A 6,000-nucleotide genomic window follows, 5' to 3' on the forward strand; every position below is an offset into this window, starting at 1 on the left:
ACTTATTCTTGGACATTTTTCCCTGAGTGAAACCTACCAACTTTGAGGGACAAGTTTCATGCTCCATTGCTCTCATTACCTGTTTTTTCTCTTCTCTGGAGTCCAAAGAATCATCATAAGCTCTACCTTGTTCTAAAGATTCTAGGAAAATATCTTCCCAGTGCATAGGTTTTGAAGGTCTTCTGAGCTCCACCGTTTTGTTGATGTGTTTCTCCTAAACTCATGATTAAAAAAATTGTTTCTTTGTCAGCCACATGACAATGGGTGCTGACTGAGAAGCCAATGATAATGGCACTGGGATTTGATTCTATTGCATGTACTGGCTTTTTGGGAGCCTAGTCTGTTTGTATGCACACCTTTCTAGACCTGGATGGAGGTTGGAGGGCCTTGGACTTCCCACAGGGCAGGTACCCTGACTTCTCTTAGGACTAGAGGGGGAACAGGGAGGGAGAGGGAAAGGGGAGGAGGGAAGGAGGTAGAAAATTTTAATGAAAATAAAAAATAATAAATATAAAAACATTTATATTGTTTATTCCCTAAAAAAAATATTCCTGTTTACTCCTTAGATTTAGCTAAAGACTAAAGAAGCAGTACACTCCCACTCCCAGGGGATGCCTTTCAAAGATGTTACATATAATTCTGCACTTTTAAGAAGACTCCAAATAGCAAAAATGACCTCGCTCCTCTAAAACTTTAGAAGCCAGGTTAGATTTTGCATATAGGGGTGGGGGAATCTTTTTTTCCAACTGGACTCCTAAGTGCAAGCATTGAGTTACAACAAACATGACAATAAATTTCACATTGTGTAACGATCCACTGGGTAGAAATTAGGACGTGCTAGACAGGATTCTAAATGTCTCTGTTACAGCACTGCTGTAACATTTAAAGAATGAAAGCAGTTTAGACTGCATCCCACACCACCACCACCACCAAGGTGGAGATTCCTAACATTGCTCATGTAATGCTACATCATTTTCAGTAATTAGAACTTTTTTTAGCATCAGAAATAAATGAACCATTACAGTTTTTTTATTTTAAACCACAACAATCTACTTATGGCAACACCAAAATAGCATTGTTCAGTGAGATGCCCAAGTAAGAGAAAAGACTCATTCTTTGTTTTGAGGATTCAGTGTTCTAAGTTCGAATTGAGGGTTTCAAAAAGATGCTAGAGTTGAGAATTGAGGCTACAGCCTCAGTTACAGAATGACCCTATATAAATAATTCTACAGGATGAGTGGTACCATGCTAGTGAATTAATAGATTAATATAAATTAATGTATTTCACACAAATGAAACCAATGAGGTCATTATTTCAACAATTTTGTATATACCAATTAAAATGAAGCAAAACATTAGCAATATATTTCCTTTTAAAGCTTCACAAAAATGGATGAAAACAATTTTTTACAAGTAGCTTATTTAGTAAGATGTACTATTTCAACAGCTAGCTCTCTAAGCAGCATAATCTTTTTATGTTAATTAAGAAGTATATATTACATTTTCTGGATACTGCAATGATTTATTTTTTAGTTTCAATAAACTTTTTACATCTATTAATAGTGAAAATATTTAAATACAATATTTGTTTGGGTCTCACAGAGTATAAAAATCTTCAAACATATATATGAAAATCCTGCATTTTCTCATTCAATCCTCAATAATTTGGAGACATAAGCATTTTTAGTCAATCATTTAAAGAAACCAAGACGTAGGCATACCAAGTGATACGGCCAAGGATGCTCAGAGCCAAGTAGAGCAAGTTGCTTGCTCATTCCATTTCATTGTGCGTGATTTTCTGATCAAGACATAAGAATAAAAAATATACAACTTCCATTCACCTTATTTAGCTTCTCTAGGAACATGAATTATAGGCTCAATGTCCTTTATTTATGGCTAGAAACCAAATATGAGTGAGTACATCCCATGTTCCTCTTTTTGGGTCTGGCTTACCTCACTCAGGATAGTGTTTTCTATTTCCATCCATTTGTATGCAAAATTCAAGAAGTCCTTGTTTTTTACTGCTGAGTAATACTCTAATATGTATATATTCCATACTTTCTTCATCCATTCTTCCGTTGAAGGGCATCTAGGTTGTTTCCAGGTTCTGGCTATTACAAACAATGCTGCCATGAACATAGTTGAGCATATACTTTTGTTTTATGATAGGGCCTCTCTTGGGTATATTCCCAAGAGTGGTATTGCTGGATCCAGGGGTAGGTTGATCCCGAATTTCCTGAGAAACCGAAACACTGCTTTCCAGAGTGGTTGCACAAGTTTGCATTCCCACCAGCAATGGGTGAGTGTACCCCTTTCTCCACAGCCTCTCCAGCAAAGGCTATCATTGGTGTTTTTTATTTTAGCCATTCTGACAGGTGTAAGATGGTATCTTAAAGTTGTTTTGATTTGCATTTCCCTGATCGCTAAGGAAGTTGAGCATGACCTTAAGTGTCTTTTGGCCATTTGAAGTTCTTCTGTTGAGAATTCTCTGTTCAGCTAAATGCCCCATTTTATAATTGGGTTGATTGGCCTTTTACTGTCTAGTTTCTTTAGTTCTTTATATATTTTCGGGATCAGACCTTTGTCAGTTGTGGGGTTGGTGAAAATCTTCTCCCAGTAAGTGGGTTGCCGTTTTGTCTTAGTGACAGTGTCCTTTGCTTTACAGAAGCTTCTCAGCCTCAGGAGGTCCCATTTATTCCGTGATGCCCTTAGTGTCTGTGCTGCTGGGGTTATACGTAGGAAGTGGTATCCTGTGCCCATGTGCTGTAGAGTACTTCTCACTTTCTCTTCTATCAGGTTCAGTGTGTTCAGGAAGAGGCTTTGGGGGACCTGCGCGGCGGCAGACCCAAGCAGCAGGGACAGGCGTGCAATAAGGAGAGCAGATCGCCCTACTACAATTAAATCAAAGAGGAAGGCCTTTGGTGGCCAGGTCACTGGCACACGGGGAGCCTGGTCCTGTCCTGAAGACCCTTCGGAGGGGTGAGAGGGTTCTTGGCCTGCGGCAGGAACCAGGAAACAGAGCGAGGGCATTTTGTAAGCGGAGCCCTTGGCCAGCAGGGAAACCTGATCCAGTTTTTAAAAGACCCATTAGATAGGATCAATAGGAGGAGATGGGCAGGCGCCAAGGCAAGAATTCACCCAATAATCTGAAAAACAACATGAAAACACCAGAACCCAATGATCTTACAACAGAAGTATTTGAACAACCTAACACAGAAGGTACCATGTGGCTAACACAGACAAGAATTATGGACTAATATAAGTTTTAAGAATTAATAAGAAGCCTGAGCTACTAGGTCAATCAGTTTATAATTAATATAGACCTCTGTGCATTTCCTTGGGTCTGAACGGCTGCAAGACTGGGCGGGACAGAAACCTCTGTCAACAGACAGGGTCCTTCTCCATCTTCTGTGTCAGATTGTGAGGCAGGGGACCCTTGATAGCCTGTACTTAATAAACGAAACCTTTCTTTTGCATTTGGAAGTGGCTCTGTGGTGGTCTTCTTGGGAGTCCTAGGACTCAGGCACAACACAACCACTTTTAAAAAGAGCCATGAAATGATTCTCACATTTTGTGTCGCTAAAGGCTCAGCATTTCATCAGTGTCTGGTGGTGTACATGTGTGATCCCAGCATTTAGGAAGCAGAGACATGAGGGTTGCCACAGGGCAGCCTGGTCTACGTACAGCGAATATAGTGAGTTCTAGACCAACCAGGGATAGACAGGGAGATTGTACCTCAACATAAATAAAAATTCTAAAACATAACGGAAAAGAACACAGATACTGACTTGTGTAACAGTGTTACACATGTCTTCCGTTGTTTCTGCTGCACTGTGTAGTTCAGGATATCTGTCCTGTCACTGCCTCCCATCTCACAGGATGAGTACTGAGATGACAGGCATGTCACAACACCTGGCCTGGGGTCTAGGCCGCAAACTCATTGTTACAGTGCAGTGACCACTTTTACCCACTCAGCCATCTTGGTGGCCATAGTATTGCCTTTAATAGCTGTTTGTTTCAAGAAGCCTCTTCCCTTGTGAAGGGTTTTATTCTCTTACAGGGCTGGATTATTTTCATAGCAATTTGTTGTAAAGCAAGGCCAAGTCTCATGTTCTGTCTCCATGCACCCATACAGGGGGCCTTTAAAGATTTTTGCCTGTAAGACTCCGTTTCAGGGTTCAATTAAAGATGCCATAGATAGCTAAAGGGGGGCTAGACTTCTGAAGGGGTAAGAAATCTACTCACAATAGGATCATCTGCCCATGTTTCTTTATCCTTTTCTCTTCAACCCATCATCTCTCACTGTTGCATCCATTACTTGTTCTCCTTGTTCTACATCGTTCTTCCTTGTCCTTAGAGTGTACAAATGTTCCCAGTCATATATATCCTTAAAGCCAGCAATTCCCCAGCCCCAGCAGGTTCCAGGGCCAGAATTCTTTTTTCCCTTATAGAAAGTCAGAGAAGGGATTTCACACACACACACACACACACACACACACACACACACACACACCCATGGGAGTGACTAGTACATGTCCAGTGAACTCCTTAATGCAAAGTTAAGAAAGGGAATTAAATCATCAGGGAATTCTAGAGGGGATAGCTAGTGTGCTATGCTACATTTTTAGGTGGTTAGTAAAAAGCTAAGGAGTTTATTTAGTAAAATTATGAATAGGGCCCGAACTGTTTAAATCAGCACCCCACTCCTTTTCTCCCAGTATGTATAGAGGCTGTGAGGTAACTAGGCAACCTAGGGGAAGCTGATGGCTCTTGATCAGACAGATAGCACATATACCAGATATTGTGGTTTCTATGGGCCTAGGTCTGGAATTAGACTTACTGCTCTAAGTGAAAAAGAGACCCGGGCCTCTAAATTATCAGTTCTGAGCTATGCTGTTATCAGCCGTTCTGATCATGAGCATTGTAGGGTAAAACCAGAGCAGCAGCTTGGGCAGGTAGTAATTCTATGTCCTTGGAGATCTGTGAATACCGTAGATGGGATGCTCTTTGCCTGGACCCTAAACTCTGACCAAATACTTGCTGATAAGATAATTGCAGGAAGGCAGATCTCTGTGCTTACCTAGGAGAGAGGAACAAGGCCTGGCCAGTGGGAAACTGTTTTCACTAAACAGTTCTGAACTGTGGGGATTAATCCCCAAATATGTAACAGAAAGGGTGTTAGCTACAGTGAAAAATCTACAGCAAAGGACAGCCACTTTATAAAGCAATAACGCCCAAAGGCCTTTGGTTTAGTCTTTACCAGATCCCTTGGTTCTAATAAGTCTCTCATGAAAAGATGGATGAGCAATTACTCTATAATGTTGTGGCTTGCAGCCCACCCACTTACATTTCTGTTCTTCCTCCATGTTCTAATGCAGCTTCTGTAGGGTAAAAGGGACACCTGAAGCAGGAAACCGACAATCGCTGAGCACCCAGAGCCAGAGAAAGAAACACACCCTGTATTAAGACCTGAACCAGGAAAGAAACATTTTTATCCCTGATCTCAGAACTATAGACATGTATGTGCCCTGGCTCTGAAACTAGTGTCCAAGAAACACACTTTGTCCCTAGAATCAGATCCAGTGAAAGAAATACGCCCTGTTCCTAAGATAAGAGTCAAAAAGCTAAAAAGGACTAGTGAAAGAAACACAGTTTGGCCATGAAGTGAGAGCCATCTCTGCCCCTGGCCAGCTAAACTAACCAGCCCCTGAGCGGGACAAATAGCCAATCCCCTGTCTCCCTGGGAAAACTCTGCCCCTAAGAAGACCTATATAAGCCTTTTCACCCTTCAGTTGAGAGCTGCCATTAATCCCGCCCTGGCATAGGCAGCCTCTCTGGGACTCCTCCTTCGCAAATAAATTTCTTTCTCAAAAAAGTCTTGGGTAGCCTGGCGGTGGTGGCGCATGCCTTTAATCCCAGCACTCGGGAGGCAGAGGCAGGTGGATCTCTGTGAGTTCGAGACCAGCCTGGTCTACAAGAGCTAGTTCCAGGACAGGCTCC

This window comes from Microtus oregoni, unplaced genomic scaffold (genome assembly GCF_018167655.1).
Source record: "Microtus oregoni isolate MIOR12 unplaced genomic scaffold, Mior012 000025F_ref0000491, whole genome shotgun sequence".
Classification (NCBI taxonomy): Eukaryota; Metazoa; Chordata; class Mammalia; order Rodentia; family Cricetidae; genus Microtus; species Microtus oregoni.